Source organism: Dromiciops gliroides, chromosome 1 (genome assembly GCF_019393635.1).
Source record: "Dromiciops gliroides isolate mDroGli1 chromosome 1, mDroGli1.pri, whole genome shotgun sequence".
NCBI lineage: Eukaryota > Metazoa > Chordata > Mammalia > Microbiotheria > Microbiotheriidae > Dromiciops > Dromiciops gliroides.
In genome coordinates this window covers 214,104,950-214,118,193 of record NC_057861.1, presented here as the reverse complement: position 1 = coordinate 214,118,193, position 13,244 = coordinate 214,104,950, and positions in this window count along the sequence as shown.

The window sequence follows — 13,244 nt, the reverse complement described above, 5'->3', positions numbered from 1 at the left end:
TAGATCCCTGTGGGCCCCATTTAGAGGAGTTCAAGGACACTTATCAGGAGTTTTTTGATGTATTGCAGGTGAGGTGTGCAGACAAAGTAGATGTACATAAAATAAAGGCACTAAGGTTTACATCTTAAAATGTAAATTTGAAGAAATCTATGGAATCTTGCTACTTCATCATAATAGCTATCTTTGTATAATGTCATAGACTGTATATGTGAATACAAATTGCCTTCCTACATGATGAATAAGAACACAGTTTCAATTTATTTCTCATCAATATTGCTTTAATTTTCCTACTTGAGTTTTGTAGTTCTTTGTAATAGAAACAAACAAAATCAAACTATAAGCTTGTACATGCCTCAGAATTTTTATCTTTGGAGGCATTTATTGTTATTTGCCCTTCATTCCTGAAGAGGATCATGACATTAGGGTTAAGTCATGACTTGCAGTGAAATGGATTTAAGTGAGGGAGTGGTGTGCAAGGTCAACAACTCTACTCTCTCCTCCAGAGCCATCTGGGTCCAGTGGAAAGATGTACATCAGTATGACTAGAGATGGCCCTCAATGTTTAAGACAACTAGGGTCAAGTGACTTGCCAAGGGTCACACAGCTAGTGTCTGAGATGAGATTTAACTCAGATCCTCCCAACTTCAGGACCAGTTCTCTATCTGCTGCACCACCCAGCTGCCACTTGGAGGCATTTACTTCATTGAGAAGTATAGTAAGATAATTACACATCCAATGCTGTGTATTCTGGATGGCATGTAGATGACAAAATAGCATTTGTATGCCTCTGTAGCAACACTTATTTCTGCAGTCTTTGCCATGGTAATAGCACTTTTTAAAGTCAGCAATTATGTGTTCACAAATTAATTTAAAATTATAGATTGCCACCCACTATTTTTATAAACTAAATTGGCTTTGTGACCCTTACACTAGATCTACAAGGCAAGTGCAACGTTGGAAAATTAATTAACCAATATAAGCAGGCATTATATTAATTTATCATGAGAAGTATAACATACCAGAATGATCCTCATGTTGAGAAAATAATACAACTATTTGCATTAGTTAATACATATTTTTCATTAAAGTCTTTGCCTTTAGAACTTTCATTTAATTATATTAAAAAGAGCATCCTAAATACAACCTCCCCATCTCCTGTTAACAAATCAATCCTAATTTAATTCAGAAACAGAAATTGACATCAGTATGTCAGATTATCACTCTCATTTAATACCTCATTTCTCATTACACATATGTGAATATATTACACATATATACAAATGTATGTGTATGTATTTGTGTAGGATCAGACTTAAGATTTCATTGATAGGGAAAATGATTTGACTTGTCCAGGATAACACAACCATTATTTTTCAGAGGTGAGAACTGATCCCAGATCTTCCTGATTCTGATGTTAGATTTAGTAGGATTTCTTTCTACTCCATTATGATGCAGTTTCTGTGGGTCTAGTTTAAGACATCTGATTAAATGATTTAAGACTAAATATAACCATTCTGGAAAGAAATAGTTCTATTTTAAAAAATATGGTTGGTAAAGAAAGAAGTTCTACACCCTCCCATAATAATGGATTTTGATTCTGTATACAATGAAGGCACTTAGATAAAAGCAATTTACTCCTTCACAAATTGACTCCCCTCATCCCCATCATTGGTACATCTTATTACATATATCCCTAGATTATGGTGTTTATTTTAGATTATAATTTCCAAGAGAGAGAGAGAAAACATCTACACATACAGCTGTTTATACAAGCATTGGAACTATAACACGAACAATTATATCCTTAATATCAATTTTTCATAGAAGTGATGATAAAAGTATCCTAAATATGAGTTATAGTATTTTGTAAAGCAATAAAAATCTATCAGTAAGATTAATATTACCTACTCTATATGACATTGCTTATAGCGATAAAATATTACAACTGCTTGAGATCAACACAAACATTATTTTCCATGTGTAGGATTAGGTATTAGACTTGTCATTTTATTAGTATACTAAGGTCCTGGGTGAGGAAACTTCCTCTTCTCATGCATGTTGGCACCTTCTTGTCAATGTTACAGTCACAGTTACCTTGAGTACCAAGAAATTAGATGACTCACGTAGAGTCACATAGATAAGATGTGGGAGAGGTGGGATTTAAACTCAGAGCTTTCTAGCTTTGACACCTGTTTTCTATGTACTAAATCACACTGTATCTTTCTGTACTATTTATCTCTCTGTTTCTCTTCCTCTGCTTCTGTATGTAATACATATACATATACATACATATATATGTATATATATATATATAGAGAGAGAGAGAGAGAGAGAGAGTATACCTATATACTTAAACAGAATACATATATACATTTGGATTCTCAAGTTAGTTATAATATGTAATCATAATTTGCATTATTTACTAAAACTAAATATACACGCAGTCTAGGAACAAGGGTCACAAAAGATAATCGATTTTGTATAACGCTACTTGTCAGAATTTTCATGTTGGTAATAAATATTTAATAATATATTTGCATTAATATTCACATACCTCATCTGGGGTTTTCTGTTTAATTTTAAAGGGGATTTAGGCAGATGATATTTTATCAGCAACCACAATAATACCTTATTATATGTGATCAATATTTGTTGGAAATAATTCCTTATGTAATAATCTAAATATCACAGTCCTTAAAAACTAAATTCAGAACCTTATGGCTCAATTGGTTATTAGCAAAAACAACAACAACAAAACAAAACAAAACACCACAAGGAAGCACAGTCACAGTAAAGCAAGTTTTTCGATGTAAAACCCATGTAACAGGAGGGATATTAGGTGACTGTGCAATAATGAACATAAGGACTAATTTTATAGAAAATTCAAATTCTTGAGTTAATGGTTGATTATAATAAAGTCATTTGAACTGGCAGATAAAATTAGTGCTTATAAATAATCCTATATGTTCACCATTTATTGTGCATGTCTGACATATACATATTGAAAGACTAATCTCACATTTTACTCCCCACTGGCAACATCTGAAAGTGTTTTAAATTAATAACTCACAAATTGTCATACAAATTAAAAGCAATCATCCACATTAGTCTCTTGACTTATAGCTGGACTTTGCAGGCTCTAGTCATTGTCAGTTGTGATAATCCTCAGTAAGTCTTCCTGTTTAATTACTAACCCTCTTGTATGCATATGATTTAATAATTCATGCAAACTACCATGCTGTTTGTTGTGATAAAATTTTTATCTGTGCACACTGGGAACAGATGAGTAGTAGTATTAATGCTCAGTTTATTCTTTCCCAATAGTTCATGACATTTACATCAGTCTCCTGTGATCATTAATATGCCAATCCAACAGTTATTTTCAATCATGCTCTTAGATGACTGGCACACTGTCTGTAAAAACCTTTCTCATCTAACAGAGCCAACAATATTCTAGTTCATTACCAATGCAATGCAATGTTGCAAAGAAGGCAAATTCATTGGTCAGTTGTGGGCAGATATTCTCCATTCATTATTTATTACTTTACAATCTTAGAATCCAGTATCAAGAGCTGCATAATTGGGCTATTGATGTTAAAAAATGAGCTTTATCATAAAAGCACAGAAGGAATATATTAAGTGGTAAGTAATAACATGAAGACCAATTCATTCATTCAAATCTAGTGCTGTTTGTTTAAGGAAAGGTTGTTTTTATAAGCTAAAATTTGCAGTGGGCTAATGTGTCTTCATGCCTCATTAAAAAAACACACTATGCTTTGCACTTTGTAATTGAAAATGAGTTTGTGCTTCCTGATTTATGCAGAGAGGGGACAGGTGGGGAACACTCCTTTGTTCTATATGTACTAGAAATATCTGGAAGAGAACGTGTTTCCAAGTGCATTTGCAAATAAATAGCATTGTGAAGGATATGGTTTTGTGAGGGTGATAATATTCAGCATCTCATTTCAACAAGAAAGAAGCATGGATGGAAAAATAAAGGAGAGTGATGCATATGGGTGAAATAGACTTCCATGGCTTTTTGGATATTGTGAATAGGGCTGAGATATTTCTTTTCTTTTCTTTTCTTTTCTTTTCTTTTCTTTTCTTTTCTTTTCTTTTCTTTTCTTTTCTTTTCTTTTCCTTTCCTTTCCTTTCCTTTCCTTTCCTTTCCTTTCCTTTCCTTTCCTTTCCTTTCCTTTCCTTTTCTTTTCTTTTCCTTTCCTTTCCTTTCCTTTCCTTTCCTTTCCTTTCCTTTCCTTTCCTTTCCTTTCCTTTCCTTTCCTTTCCTTTCCTTTCCTTTCCTTTCCTTTCCTTTCCTTTCCTTTCCTTTCCTTTCCTTTCCTTTCCTTTCCTTTCCTTTCCTTTCCTTTCCTTTCCTTTCCTTTCCTTTCCTTTCTTTTCTTTTCTTTTCTTTTCTTTTCTTTTCTTTTCTTTTCTTTTCTTTTCTTTTCTTTTCTTTTCATTCATTCATTCATTCATTCATTCATTCATTCTTGCTTTCTTTTTTTCTTTCTGAGTTTAATGAAATGCATGTTCTACCTGAAACTAAAGTAAGAAAATTCAGATGAGTAATAAAACAGAATTTAATGTGACTAAATAAGAGTGTGGCATAGTGACACTAGGCAGGAAACTGATGTCCCCAACACTTGAACTATGATATATAATCCTAAATCTATCTTTTACAGGAAGCTTTCCCCAATACCTCATAATTCTAGTGCCTTACTTCTATGAATTATGTCCATTTGTCTTATATATAACTTGCATTGCATATATGTTTGTATGTTGTCTCTTGCTTTAGATTTTAAGCTTCTTATGGTCAGAGAATGTCTTTTGCTTCCTTTCGTATCCTCAGCACTTAGAATAGTGCCTGGGACATAGTAAAAAATGTTTATTGACTTATGGATTCACTAATTGATTGAGAGGCTGTGTGACTATAGACAAATGATTGAACCTCTTAATACTCTATTCTACTCTCTATAAATGAGTGGACATGATGGGTCAGTTGCCTCAGTGGAACAAATTTCCATGCTAAGATTTCCTCACACTGATTAAAGTATAGATCCAGAGGCTACAACCATTCGAAAATATATATTACAGCCTAACAAGGTAAGAAATATACTCATTTCAGATATCCCATTGTACAGGAAAAAAATATGGATTTTGAACTCGAAGCCTTGGGATCTTTTTCTAATTCTACCACTAATGAGGTGTTTTAACTTGAGTTGTCACCCATTTTCCTGGGATCTAGTTTTTGGTTTTCTTATCAGTAAATATTCTGTAATAGAGGTATTTCTTTACTTTTACCTCATACAAAATATGAATACAGAAAGTATTAAAGCTTATAAGATTTCAAGAGAACATTGGAAAACTTTAGAATATTTATATTATTTGGTTTACAGGAGTAGAAGCCTTAGGTTGCATCAATACACACAGAATGTCAAATGGAAGGCTTAGGTAATTGGCTATATGACATGAGCAAGAGATCAGGTTTTGTTCTAATTATCCTAAGATCTGAAAGTTTTATGTTAACTAAATTCTACTTAAAATAGGGAATAAAATGCATTCAATGTATTTTGCCACTGTTTAACTTTACTAATATGTGAAATAAATGACCAATTTTCCTTGTCAAATGGAAGTAGCAAGGAAAGAACATTGCATTTGAAACCAGAGGAGCCAAAGAATCCCAGACAGTTTTAGCTTTTAGTAAGAGGACCTTTCAGCAGATCTCTATGAAAAGCTATTTTTTTTTCTAAATCTGGTGCTGTGCTACATAGGGACCTGGTCAAATTAGAGGAAAAAGGGGGAAAGGGAAGGCACATAAGGACTTAGGGAATGACATGCAGGGCCTGGACATTTAGGAGGGTGGGCAGAACCAGGCAAAGGTCTTTTCTCTCACCGGAGGTCTCAAGCCAAGTCCTCAATCCAGTAGCAGGCTCTGCATGGGTCAGTTCTTCTGTTTTCACTTGGAGGGTTTTTTGAGATTTGTTTTTTTTTGTGGGTGGGGGTGGGGGTGGGAGGCCTCAGAGCACCTAGCTGAGGGGCAGGAGCAGAGAGAGTGTAATATTGTATAGTAAATTAAGAGGGTATTTTTTTGAATGCTGATTTCTTTCAGAATTCTTTACTTAAAGTTGAATTTACAATATTGTGAACATCCATAAATCAAGAATTGACTGTACTTATTTATTTTTTGACTTAGTGCAAGTTTCTTAATATCTCAAAGTTTAGTTTCTTCAGCTGTAAAATGTAGAATTGGATTAGATGACCTGCAACTCTAAATGCTATGAACTTTTTGATATCCAATGACCCAATTTCAATCTCAATCTGCCACTGTCACACTTTTAAGTTTTGCTTGAGATTTGCCATGTTTATATAGTCTTGGCCTAAGAGCATATTGGAAGTATCTTCTCATTCTTGTCCCACAACACATGAATGTCAAAGGAACTAATTTGGAAAGAAAAAATCTACAAAGGAGAGAATGGGAGAGTTGCTTCAGTTTTTTTTTTTCCTTCCAAAGCTTTAATTTTAGAGACACTGTGATTCTGGGAAGGGGTAAACTTCTCTGGATCTCTTCTTTTTCCTTTCCCTCTTTTTACTCTCTTTGTGCCCTTTTCCACATCGTATTTTTCATATTTCAACCTTTTCATCGCCTCTCGCAATGTGAGAATGACATAGCTAGTTTAGTGTAGGATTTGAAAATGAAGTATTCTTTCCACACTAACCCACATGAAAATCTTTAATTTCTAGCTTTATTGCATGGTACAGTTTACAAAATAATTTCCTCACAATGCTGTGACGAACATTGTGCAAATATCGTTATCATTCCATTGCACAGGTTAAAAAAAGAGGCTTTGATCACAAAGAGAAGATGAAGCTGGAGATGAATGGGAGTTAGGACTTTTGGTAATCATAAAGTGTTCTAGTTGCCTTTTCCCCATACCAAGATCTTCCACTGCTTTAATCCCCCTGACCTTTCAATAATCGTCCTCCTTTTCTTCCTCCTCCTCCTCTTCATCATTAATTATGATGATGATGATAGCTAGTATTTGTATATAAGCACTTTATAGAACATTAAAAATGTTATTTTTTGTCCTAGAAACTCCTGGATATAGATGCCATTATCATTGTTATTCATTTTGCAGATGGAGAAACTGAGACACAGAGAAATTAAGTGACTTCCCTAGCATCATATAGTTATGTAGTGTTGGAGGCAACATTCATATTCTGGTCTTCCTGACTAGAAGTGCAGTATTTTATCCATTACACCCCCAGCTGCCTATAAATAGAGAGTTAAATGAGCACAAAAATAACATGCAGTTAGCAAAAATTTTAATAGCTGACATTTATGTAGTACTTTATGGTATGCACAACCCTTTACGTATACTGGCTCATTTGAGCTTCACAATGAAGCACTAGTTATATATGTTATCACAATCTCCATTTTATAGATAAAGAAACATCAGTAACAGATACTTACAGATGTTACATGATTTAAGTTAGGATCCTGCAGTTAGTGGGGTTTGAATCAGGATCTTTCTAGCTCTACAGCCAACACTTTGTCTTTGAGTGCTATTTGGGGGCATTGGGTAGTTAAGTGGCCTGCTCACAGTCACACAACTAATATGAAGTCAAATTCTGACTAATCAAGAGGTAGGTACACTCTGTTGTTTTTCGTTGAATATTTAAAATAGCAGAGCATAGGCATGCTTCCATCTCTTTGATAACATGGATCGATAAGTTCAGTAACAAATCGTTCCATAATCTTATGCATATATTTATTGCCTTTACTCTCCAACATAAGAGTAATCACTCTGAAAATATTTGGTTCTGGCTTTGATTTGAGTTTCCTAATTTAAAAAATTAGTGGACTAAGATTCTATTTTGACAAGATGTCAAAGAATAGATGCATTCTTGTTATTCCTTAGCTTTTGAGTTTTGTTTTTTTCTGTCAGGATTGGCTTTCTCTTTGGTTGTTTCATAATATGCAGATCATATATTTACCTGAGGAAACAGAACATTAGGGATTAGACAGCAACTCTAGAGGCTGACTAATCAATGAAGATTTATTAAGCATCTACCATGATCAAAACTCTTCACAAGGTGGTATAAAGGATACAAATAAGTACAGGATGAGGTCCTGCCCTCTGGACACTTAAGATAGATGTGTGAAGAGATAGAATGACAGGGATCCATTAAAAAAATAATACAAATAACTAAGTGAATATTACTGACTAGCTCTAGGAGACTTTAGAGGAATTAAGCATCATTTGCATTTCAGACAAAGTCTTGATAAAATGCAAGGGGTTTGAACTGGTTTTTGAATAATAGATTAGGTTTTCTTAGTTACAAGGGAGGGATCACTAGAGGTGGCAGGAAATGGCCATCATTAAACCATCAGTAAGAATTAAAAATAATTGTTTAAAAATAGGATTTCTGGGCAGCTAGGTGGCACAGTGGATAAAGTGCTGGCCTTGGATTCAGGAGTACCCGAGTTCAAATCCAGCTTCAGACACTTGACATTTAACTGCTGTGTGACCCTGGGCAAGTCACTTATCCCTCATTGCCCTGCAAAAATAAAAAATAAAAATAGGATTTCTGGACTGCTAGGTGACACAGTAGATAAAGTACCAGCCCTGGATTCAGGAAGACCTGAGTTCAAATTTGGCCTCAGACACTTAACATTTACTACCTGTGTGACCCTGGGCAAGTCACTTAACCCTCATTGGCCCACAAAAAAAAAAAAAAAAAGATTTCAATAAAAATACAGGTTTTTGTGGGAGAGTAGCATGAGATAAAACTAGGAATTTAGGTTGGTGCCAAATTTATGGAGACTATTGAAGGTCATGCTAATGACTTTAGATTGTTCTATGTAGACATTGGAAGAATTGAAGTATATATTTACATTTCATAATTATTTCCTATTTCTTTGAAGCATCAGGGTGATAATGCAAAGAAAGGTGAATTTGGAGTCTTGAAATAGGGAATTCAAAGCCCAGACCTGGCAATTATTTCCTATGTTACCTTGAGCAAGTCCCTTCATATTTTGGGGCCTCTTTTTCCTTGTCTGTAAATTGGAACATTTAGACCAAATATCCTCTAGATCCCAGCTCTCAATTAATTAGTCAACAACATTTATTCAATTCCTATGTTGTGCCAAGAAGACACAATGCTAAGCCTTGGGGATATAAGGAAAGGCAAAATACACTCCCTGTACCCAAGCACCTCATAGTCTAATGGGGGAGACATCATGAAAGCAACTATGTTAAGATAAGCTATATTCAGGATAAATTAGAGATAGTCAACAGAGGGTAGGCACTAGAATTAAGAAGCATTAGCTAAGACTTCCTGTTGAAGGTAGAATTTTTGCTAGGATTTGAAGGGAACCAGGAAAATAGGAGGTAGAGTTGAGGAAAGAATTACAGGTATGAGGGCTAGTCAGTGAAATGACTAGAGTCAGGTGAAGGAGTATTTCCTTCAAGGAAAAGCAAGGAGGCCACAGAGTAGATTACATATTAGTGTGGAAGTGTAAGATAGATTGTGTGTGTTTGTGTGTATGTATACAATATATACATATATTTCTCTGATATTACTATTACATATTTTAAGGTTAACAAAGCACTTTCTTCATTATAGTCATAGGAAGTAGGGATAGTAAGTAGTGTGATGAAAAGTCTGAGAAACAAGGTTTCTGAGTAATTGATAATCAATTTATTAATTCTGGCTATCAAATAATCAATAAATCAAGGTCAGTGGTTTCAAACTTATTTTCTAAGATCAAGAACTCTCATAGACTGGATTCTGTTTGTAAGGTCTTCTAGTTAGGGGGGGTCCCACCCCAGATAAAGAAGCATGTACCCAGAGAATTTGGGCAATCTCATCTATCAACAATGTCCTTCAGAAACTGTCTGAATAACCTATAGGACCTGGTTTCTGAACGAGAAAATAGAGAGACAATCTCAATCCTAATTTAAAAATTAGTTATTGATATGAGAAAAATAATAATTTCTCTCAGTAACACTATCCTAATTTAAAAGAAGAAACTCAAATTTAGAGAACTAAAGTCACACAGGATCATAAAGCTATAAAGGGTAAGAGTAAGTACAGGAAATAAAATCTCTTTTGATTCCTGGTTAAGTGGCCTTTTTGCCATATCTCATTGCATATATTTATTTTTTATAGAACCATATAGTTTGAAAAATACTTTCCTTACCACAGTCCTTTGGGACAAATAGTACACTCCATTTTACATATGAGTAAAAGAGTTTTAGATGCTTTGTATCATTTCCCCAATATCACACAACTAATGTGATATCTATACTGGTAAAATTTGTTATTTTCCATATTACAGATACATAACTATATAATGTGTATACTATATGTGTAAGTGCACATGTGTCTATCCATGTTTGTGTGTATGTGTATGCATTGGGAAATTCTGGTCATTTCACCCCTGCCTGTTTACTCTCTGCCTCTGTCTTTATACTGTGCTTATTGAGTTCTGGAAATACAAAGAAAGGTTTAAAAAAACCAAACCCAGTCCCTATCCTCCTGTCCTGTAGGAGAGCACATTCTAATTGGTGACATAATTCGTAAATAATTAAATGCATAGAAGATACACACAGAGTAAGCTAGAAAGCAATCTGAGAGATGAAGGCACTCACAGAGAAACTGAGAAAGGCTTATTGTAAAAAGTGGAATTTATTTGAAGAGATCAAGGGAAACCAAGAAATCAACATTATGTATTATAGATTGTGCAAATTCACACACAAATACAACTACATATTCAAGAATTTAAACAAAACCAAATTCTCTTAAAATAATCATTATAAAAATATAGTTTCTGACAAATAATTTAAAAACCGATTAGTGTATATACACTTTTTTTTGGTTTTTTGTTTTGTTTGGTTTTTGTTTGGTTTTGCAGGGCAGTGAGGGTTAAGTGTCTTGCCCAAGGTCACATAGCTAGTAAGTGTCAAGTGTCTGAGGCCGCATTTGAACTCATGTCCTCCTGAATCCAGAGTCAGTCCTTTATCCACTGTGCCACCTAGCTGCCCCCGTATATACATTTTTAATGGCAAAAATTGGCAGATTTTACCCCATGCACTCCTCTCAACTAAATGTATTAAGTAACATTTTAATTCCTCTGACCAGCTTAAGGCAAATAGAGTTGGGTTTTGTTTGTTTTAGGTGGAAATTTAAATAGAAAAAATAAATCAATAAATAGAAGTTATGACCAAATATATCCATGTTAAGATTAAATGCCACTGATTTAAACATTAAAAAAGTACACTCTCTGAGTAGTCACTGCAGTCTTAGAAATAATTTTGATTTGCTTAACACTGCAAAAAAAGCCCACATAAATGATGCTAAGTTAAAAGGAGAAATGGTAGCATACTCCATTACAGTTTGCTTTAGAAGACTCATTAATTACCAGTAAAAGATTCAATGTTAGAAAATGAATACCCTTTAAAATCTCATTATTTATTGTGGGAAAATATTTTCTTGTTTATAAATAATGAGAAAAGTTGCCTTTCTTTCCCTTTCCCCTATTCTCAAATTCACAAGATATGTTGCCTTTTCTCAATTTATTTGGAGCCCGAGAACCAGCCCTTTCCTCTTGGGCCTACTTCTGTTTCAATATGGGAGGTTATATAGTGCATCTTTGTATTAGATGGCTTTTACCATGATATTCAGTGCCTTTCTTTCTACTTAAGCTCTCTTCACTGCAGATGTTATCTATCTAGTTTATCTCTTATTTTCTGGTCTAGAGTTTTCTATTTTCTTAGATGCTCAACTTAATTACTATAAACTCTTTATTCATTCCTGCTCTGTCCAATGTTTTTCCTGTATTATTTGTATTTTATAATAGTCATAAAGCCTAATAAGCAAAATTCAGAAAGGAAAAAAAAGAAGTATTTTCATAAGAAAAACCTTATTTAGACCAAAGTTGATATGCTGTCTTTTTCCTATATATTTACATGAAAAAAAAATCTATGGATTCTTATGCGACAGTGTGATGATGTCTTGGGATTCTGACTTAGGAAAATGTTCCTGACCTCCTATTCAATTGTTTTGGACTGGATTTTATACCTCACATATCAAATCTGTCAAATGATATATTCCTGGCAATAGCAGTGACCTCTTCCAGGGCACAAATGTTTGCTTTTCCCACTGACAGTTGCTCTACAATTCTAAATATTTAGATGACATTTCAAAATACAATACAATTGTGTGCTTAATGAACACGGCAAGCTAAACAGACTGGATGCTTGCCTATACCCAGAGAAGGAAATAGAGGAATTTATTTACAATATGCCAGGATTCAGGTAGAATAACTTAAAGTTGTTCTGACATTAGAAGCTATCAGCTATCATGTTTGTATTATAATGTTCAAGGTTAAGGTATTTGGTGGTGGTGATAGTAAATTAATTCTATTGGAAATTGAAAGGAAGATGGGAAGTAAGTTTCCTTGGTATGGTCAAGGGAGAGAAAGTGCCTGAAAATATTTTTTGTTTATTGCATTATTTAATTTAATTTAATTTTATTTTCAGTTCCAAATTTTCTTCCTGTGCACTGAGAAGGCAAGAAATACAATACCTATTATACACATGAAGTCATACAAAATATATTTCTGCCTTAGCCATGTTCTAGAAGCAAGCAAGCAAGCAAGCAATCAAGGAAAGAAGGGAGGGAGGGAGAGAAGGACAGAGGGAGAGAGTCAGAGACAGAGAGAGACAGAGATACTTACTCTTTTTGGTGGGGGGCGCTACAGACAATAGTGGTGGTATTTCTGGGTCAAAAAGTAGGAATGGTTTTATAGCTTTGGGGACATAGTTCCAAATTATTCTCTAGAAAGGTTAGATTAGTTTATGGCTCCATTCATAATACACTGGTATATCTACTTCCCAATATCCAGTATCTTCATCATTTGTCATTTTCCTTTTCTGTCATCTTAGTCAATCTGATGTGTATCATGGTATCTCAGAGTTGTCTTAATATTTATTATTTATTAATTATATTAATAGTAATTATTATTAATAATAATTTAGACATCTTTTCATATGACTATTGATATCTTGATTTCTTCCTTGGTAATTGTCTATTTATATCCCTTGACCATTTGTTTATTAGGGAATTACTCATTCTTATAAATTTGTCTGAGTTCCCAATATATTTATGTAGTGTCACCTTTGTAAGAGATACTTGCAACAAACATTTTCTCCAATTTCCTATTTTTGTTTAATTAT